Source organism: Poecile atricapillus, chromosome Z, assembly GCF_030490865.1.
Source record: "Poecile atricapillus isolate bPoeAtr1 chromosome Z, bPoeAtr1.hap1, whole genome shotgun sequence".
Classification (NCBI taxonomy): domain Eukaryota; kingdom Metazoa; phylum Chordata; class Aves; order Passeriformes; family Paridae; genus Poecile; species Poecile atricapillus.
The window spans coordinates 25171-32336 of NC_081289.1; the positions used below are offsets into that span (position 1 = coordinate 25171).

Consider the following 7166-nt stretch of genomic DNA (forward strand, 5'->3'; position numbering starts at 1 on the left):
CCAGCGGGGAGGGTCCACATGGAGCACCAAGGAAGGCCGCCTCGCCATCTGGGAAGTTCCTGCCATCGCCAGGCTGCCGTCTCTCGGTCAGCTACAATAAATAAAACACAAAATCAGAGGCTGATCTCTGCAGGGCATCAGCCTAAACCCGACAATTCCGCTACTCACGGTCTCCTGTGAACGGCCACGTCCTGAGGCCGCGCGCTTCGGCCACGCCGGGAGCCGGACGCCGTCGTCACAGGGCGCGCCTGAGTTAAGAGAAGACAAAGTGATGCGGCATTGCTGAAACTTGAACAGGCCCTCGCTCCTCCTCCCGACATCCCCAACTCACGGCAACCCCTCGGCCCGTTCCTGAAGGCCACAAACACGACCCTTTATGTGGAAATGGCCAAGGCTTCATCAGACGGTCCCGTAACGCTTCCGTAGTGCTCACGGGAGAGGTGAAGCAGGCGGGCCGGCCGGTTGGCGAGGGGATCTCAGCAAAATGTGACTGGACCACCTAAAGCACGCAAACAAGAAGGGACGCTTGGCATTGCACCAGAAACTGAGAGCCCAGCAATTACAACAGCTTCCCTCCACTAATCAATGCTCACCTTGCCCACTTCACCTTGACTGCTGCTAGCTGGCTCTACTTCCTAAAAATAAAGACAAAGAGGAGACCTGTCACACAGTGACCGGTTCCAGTTGTCCTGCAAAGACAAACATTGACTTACCTTCTCACGGGAACCCCCTTACCCTGGATGGGGCGCTCTGCCACCGATTTCATCCGTCTGCATCTGAAAGAAAGCTGAGACAAAAGTCAAAGTGCTGCAGGGTAACTTCACAGTTCCAGACATCCTGTGTCAATCTAGGAACACCCGCTAGACTCCAACTACACCCTACATGACAAATTTCAAATTACAGGGGCCTGAGACTTGGCCTTTTACACCTACACCCAGGCTGGGCAGCAGGACAGAGCAGCTCCAGGACAACTACACCCAGACACCCGTGACACACAAGACAACAGACGAGGGGACACAATGGGGAGACAAAACTCTGGGCCACAAGAATGGCCGCAAGGACCGAGAGAACGTGGAACGAGATGAGCCGGGTGAGAATGAAGGCGAGCTGATGAAGCTCGCAGAACCCGGGAGGAAGAAGATGCTGATGGAATGACGAACTCCAGCAACTGCCAAGACGGATGCCCGAGAATTTTAGGGCCACAGTCCTCTACCTATCTTTGTGTTTCTTCAAGACCTAAGCCGCAGCAATGGATCCTCGCGGCGCACGGCTGTTGACACAGCTCGGAACAAGACCTCTAAAAGACATCCGATCGGATGCTTTTAAAAGAGAGACGCGATTCCAAGGCCTCTGAGAGCTCCTGAGGCAAAGCTTCGATGGCATCGGGCTGAGGAGCCCAGAGATCAGAGATGCTACGAGTGACACCGGGGTTTCTGGTAAGCCCCCAGAAGAGATAAGGCGAGGCACGTACAACACGAGAGGCACAAAAGACACAGAAGGCACGATGGACAAGTGATACAACACGCCCTGGGGCTGCTCCGTCCTGCACACCTCAGCACTGTGAACAAATGTCAGGCTCTCCCTTCACGTGGCCTAAGGGGCCACAGCCTGGACCTCCCCGTCCCCAAAGCTGACTCCATAATCCCAGGTCACAAGTCCCGACCCGGCACCCCGATTTCAGCCCCTCTGCAATTCGCAGCCTCCGACTCAGCTCTCGGATGCCCGGCGGGGAGGATCCACACGAGGACGCCCTGGAAGGCCGTTGCGCTATCCGGGAAGTTCCTGCCATCGCCAGGATGTCGTCTCCTGGTCAGCTACAATCTAGAAGACCAAATATCAATGCAGGATCTTAGCGGCATATCTGTGAAAACCCAGCACTTACCTTCTCTAGAGAATGCCCAGGTTCATGGGCTGCACACTTCACCCCACAGGGAGGCAGAGGCTTGCTTCACAGCAGTATTGGCTGACACAGCCAAATTACCACCACCTCAAGGAGGGGAGGAAGACTCTCCAGTCAGTGAGGGACAGGGAGCCCAGGGTACCCCAAGGATGGAAACCCCAGCTTATATGACAGCAGTAGGCCCTAGCACCCACTATCTCTTCCTGGCTGGCCCTAGCACCAGGGGTACTGCCTGCAGCTCTCGGGGGTTCTGGCACTCTGCTGCTTTAGGGTTCCTGCCTGCAGCTGCCTCAGGGAAACGGGAGCGCTGTTAGGGCTGCTGTTTAGGGTTTGAATAGTCCTGTACTCTACCTTATATCCCAACCTGTACCCCTTTTATTTTCACTGTTTGTCTCCAGCCCTCGACCTCTGAAGCCCTCCCTCAACCTCTCTGTGTCACTGCCAAGCTCCCCCGCTGAACCCTACAAACTTAGTTAGAACCCTACGCTTGCAACCGGGGATGCTCCTTATCCATAGGCCCCAAGAGATGTCCATTAGCCCGGACCAGGCAATCCACAGTTGCTCCCTACCCTACCTAAGTTTGGCCCTGAGACAGGGCAGAGGCTGACAGAGCCGAACTCTTTGCGGAGGCCAGGCACGAAGCCCTGCCAACCGCCGCCTCGAGGAGGGGTGGGAGCAATCCCCGGCTGCGGAGGGACCGAGAGCCCAGGGTGGGGCGGGGCGGGAAACCCCCTGTTTCCCCAACCCTACGGATCGTCCCCCCACTATCTCCTGGCTGGCCCTAGCACCAGGGAACTGCCTGCAGCTCTCGAGGGTTCTGGAACTCTCCTGCTTTAGGGTTCCTGCCTGCAGCTGTCTCAGGGAAATGGTGGCACTGTTAGGGCTGCTGTTTAGGGTTTGGGGTGGGGTACACCTGAACTCCACCTTACCTATACCCCTTCTTTTCACTGTTTCCTCAGCCTTTTTTTTTTTGGAATTCTTGTGACAGATTGAGGGCACCGGGGAGGGACTGCCAAGGTGAAATCAAAAGGGAAAAGGAGAAAGATCACCCCTGCAAATCCACAGTGGCTCAGCTGTTCAGGTGCTGCTTCCTGGCAAAAAGCTTTGTCCCTCACCATCTCCTTTAAGCGGTGCTCCGGGTCCAAGTGCATCCAGGTGCTCCCCCAGACCCTATGAGATGCTCTCACCATCACTCCATCAGATGCCACTGGGAGCCCACCAGAAACTCCTCTCCTCCGGCAGATCCCTGCCAACGTTGATTTGCCACTCGTATTTGACCCTGTAATAACAGCAAAATTGTTGCCCTCCGTCAGGTACGTGTTGTTAGACACAGGTTTTTCCATAGCCATCTTTTCAAGAACGGGGTGCCATCCCTGCTTGATTGCTAAATTATCAATAAATTCTGGAAAACCTAAATGAGAAAAAGAATCTAAAAGACTGAGGAGTTAATATGGGAACCTTTACATCATTAAAGTAGTATGTTTTGAAATAAAGTGAATTCTTTCAGTCCAACTGCAAAAATCCAATTCCTAAAAATAAAATAACCAAAAACCAAACAGCATCAAATTCCCACCAATATCATCAATAAAATCACAGAACCTCCACCAGCCAAGGGAAAAAAATCTTAACCTAGACAAAAATCCAAACCGCCTCAAAAAGTTTCAACACTGAAACAGAACTCATCCTAACACTTCAACTAACAATACTAAAATAAATTTTCAAAACAAATATTCCCTCTATGCACACCACCAATACCACATAAAACAAATAAAGTACTCTCATCACAGCACCCCCAAATCAAAAACCTAAATTGCCCTAAAATCTTTAAAACAATCACAAATTAACCCCAAAATAAAAACTTTAATCTAACAAAAAAAAGAAAACAACCCAAAACAGGTAACACCAACAAAACAAACACCATACAACCAACTACCAGCAAAAACAGATTCTATGCTCTTTCACTAACAGTTCTTATCACATCAGCAAAGTTAAACGTAAATAAAAAACAACCCTATTGAACTCCACAAAACAAATCACATCAACTATTAAAAAAAAATTAAACCAATGCACTGAACTCAAAACCATTCAATTAACCCTAAACATTAGTAAAAAAAACCCCAAAGCTCTACATTTATAGTAATACATAAATACTCACCAATACTCTATAAAAAAATTTAATAGCTAATTGAAAACATAAAAAACCAAACTACTAAAAAATTAAAAAGCATCACCCCCAAAAATACACCTATAAATATCCACCATATAAATGCCTGTGTCCCCAGAAATGAAACTAAGAAACACAACCGAAAGAAATCCAAACTTATCATCAACACCTAAACTAAAAAGCACAACGTTAAATAAATAGAACATATACATTATTATACACCAACTACAAACAAAATAAAATTATACCATCAACTACTAAAAATCACCTTAAAACCACTCAATAAAAAACTTTCAAAAATTGAAAACTGCATCTAACAAAAGCCACCTAATTAACACCCAAAACTCAGCTAACCAAACAAACCCTACCCAATCTGAACCCCTACATACAATAAACAAAACCCACTAATCGATATCAAAATCTATTTTAATTGATTCTATCTAAAATATAAACAAACCCATTCATAAAAATCATCTTTATTCAAAAACCAAATTTCACTTAGTATACAACACAAAAAAATCAAACAACACACTGTGTACCACCAAAAAAGTCTAATGTTGAATAAAAACCACATATAAATGCCTCTACTTACTAAACATTACTACCACTATTTATATTTACCTGTATCTGTATAAAAGCATCTCTAAAATTAAAAAACATTAATTTGACCATTAAGCCAAAGATACACAATTTTTAAAAAAATGTTCTAAAATTACATTATATTCTATCCCCATCATCTGCTTTATACCCAAACATAAACTCTATAACTTTAAAACTAAAAAAGAAAAAATTCTTTGAACATACAATCTATATACAGTACTAATACAGCCTCACCCAAATTCTCTCTCAACTCTATTGTTTAACACAACAAAAAATCAATTTTTTACTTTTTTAAAATAACTTCTCATTGATTAGTGAATACCAAATAATTGCCAGAACCATAACAACTTCTTCTAAAACTATTCAACTTTACTCCGATCCAAAAACCCAGGCTACCACCAAAACACCCCACGGCTCAAAAAGATCCACGCCACAGCCCAACTCCAAAAACATCCAAACCGCACGTGCAGAAAAACCCTTCTAAATCTCCTGCTCTTTTCTCCACAACAAAAGAAAAAAATATCTATCGTTATTCATCCTTTTTTTCCTCTTACCTATGCCCTACTTATTAAAATAAACTTTTTTTTTCACTTTTCCTCAAAAAAAATTTCCTTTAAAATCAATTAAAAAACTGAGTGAAACCTCCCCTCTATTAAGAAACACATTCACTTTAAAACATTTGCTCCCCATTGGTCTCAAACCTTTCCAAGGTTTGGATCCCGTTCCAGTGCACCAGAACCAAATCAACCTGCTCTGGCTCTGGAAACATCAGCGACACCAAACCCAGAGCACGAAGCACCTCGCCGCTCCTACCCCGCTGTCCCTCGGCCCTGCTCTCTCGCGTCCTACGCTGCAGAGCGCTGGGAGCCAGGTTCAGCCCCGAGAATTGTCACATCCATTTCCTCGGACATTCCAGCTTCCACGGGGATATTGCGGGGACCCCCTGCATTCCATCCCCTAGTACAGCAGCAAGACAAAGTTCTCCCCCAGCCCGCGTCTCCAGAAAATCGTGTACAAGCCTTAAACAAGCTCCGAGGTTTGAGAAATACGGTCTGCCCAACAAGCCCAACTCTGCATCCAGGGGAAATGAACATCACAAACAGATTCATGCACACCAGATGCACGGGACGCTGTCAGCTTGGACCTGCAATTAACTCGGCAATGGAAAAACCAGAGCTCGAAGCCCTCACGTGAGGGTGCAAAAGGTATTGGACGCAGTTTCTAGAAGGCGCCACATCGTTATTTAAAGGCGCGGCTCGGCTAAAGAGCAATACCGACAAAGCCCCGAGACAAAAAGGCCGGAAGGTCGGGCTTTTCCCCCTCCCCGCCTCCCAGCGGCTTTGCCCAGGGCACTCTGCAGCTGACGAGCCACAGGTGTCCCCCAGCGGCCCTCGCCGGGACTCGCTCCCGGGCTGGCGCCGCTCCAGGTGCGGGGGGGACCGGGGGAGCCACGCGAGCCCCGGCAGCGGCGGCACTCGGCACCCGGGGGCGGCCCCGCGCTCCCGGCCCCCGGACGGAGCGCGGCTCCCGGCAGGAAAGCGGCTCCTCCGGCGGGCGGGGGCGGCCCCGGCCCCGGGAGAGCCCGGCCCGAAGGGACCCCCGCGGTGCCCAAGCCCCGCGCCCGGAGCGGGCGGGATGGACACAGCTCCGCGCCGCGGCTCCCGCCTGCCGGCCCGGCAGAGCTCGCCTCGCCTCCGCACGGCTCTGTCACTCCCCGGCAAGAGGAAATGAAAAAGGAAAAGGAGAAAAGTCCCCCCTGCGAACCCACGCTGGCTCACCTGCTCAGATGCTGCTTCCAGACACAAAGCTTTGTCCCTCGGCACCTCCTTGAAGCAATGCTCCGTGTCCAGTTGCCGCAGCGACGGAAAGCCCGGAGCACCGCGACTTCTCCAGAGGCAGCCCTGAAAAGGACTGGGCCGAAGCGCGTGTGAGCAGCTTCAGACGGTCTCGAGTGATTTCAGCTCAGCGGTGGCGGGCAGGCGACACGGGAAGCACGGACGAGAAAGCTGGTCCAGCGTTTCGCTAAGTACAAACCTTTATTCAGGCAGAGCTTTGCTGAAGGGTGCCAGCAACAGCTAAACTACCGAAAAGGGGAAAACCCGGGATATTTACAGGAGAGGAGAGGGGCGGGGGGAAGCCCGAGATACCTGTATCGGGGTGGGACAGCAGGGGGGAACACCAATGGGGCACTGCAGTTTAACATATCTAACGCAAAGATCCCTGGCAGCGATACATTGTGTCTCTCTTACAGAGAAGTATCTTGTCTCTAGGGGAGAGCCGGGATCTCGGGCTCGCCAGGCTCCTCCGCACCCACAGCCAAGTGCATCCAGCTGCTCTCCCAGACCCTACAAGATGCTCCCGGTATCGTTCCATGAGACACCCCCGGGGAGCCCACCATAAACCCCTCTTCTCCAACTGCTCCGTGCCCAAGCGAACTGAGGGAAACCCTCCCCCTAAAACAGCCCCGGGCAGGACCCACCCGCTCCTCATCAACCTCACACC

General features: G+C 49.9%; 1 long non-coding RNA gene across 1 annotated transcript; it reads right to left on the reverse strand.

Moving 5' to 3' along the window:
- Window positions 1-592: 592 nt before the first annotated feature.
- LOC131572793 (uncharacterized) lies at window positions 593-6739 on the reverse strand. The gene is made up of 3 exons (XR_009276051.1): window positions 6443-6739; window positions 714-3179; window positions 593-635 (listed from the first exon to the last, which is right to left on the reverse strand). It is a non-coding gene; the product is annotated as an uncharacterized LOC131572793 (long non-coding RNA).
- Window positions 6740-7166: the final 427 nt, after the last annotated feature.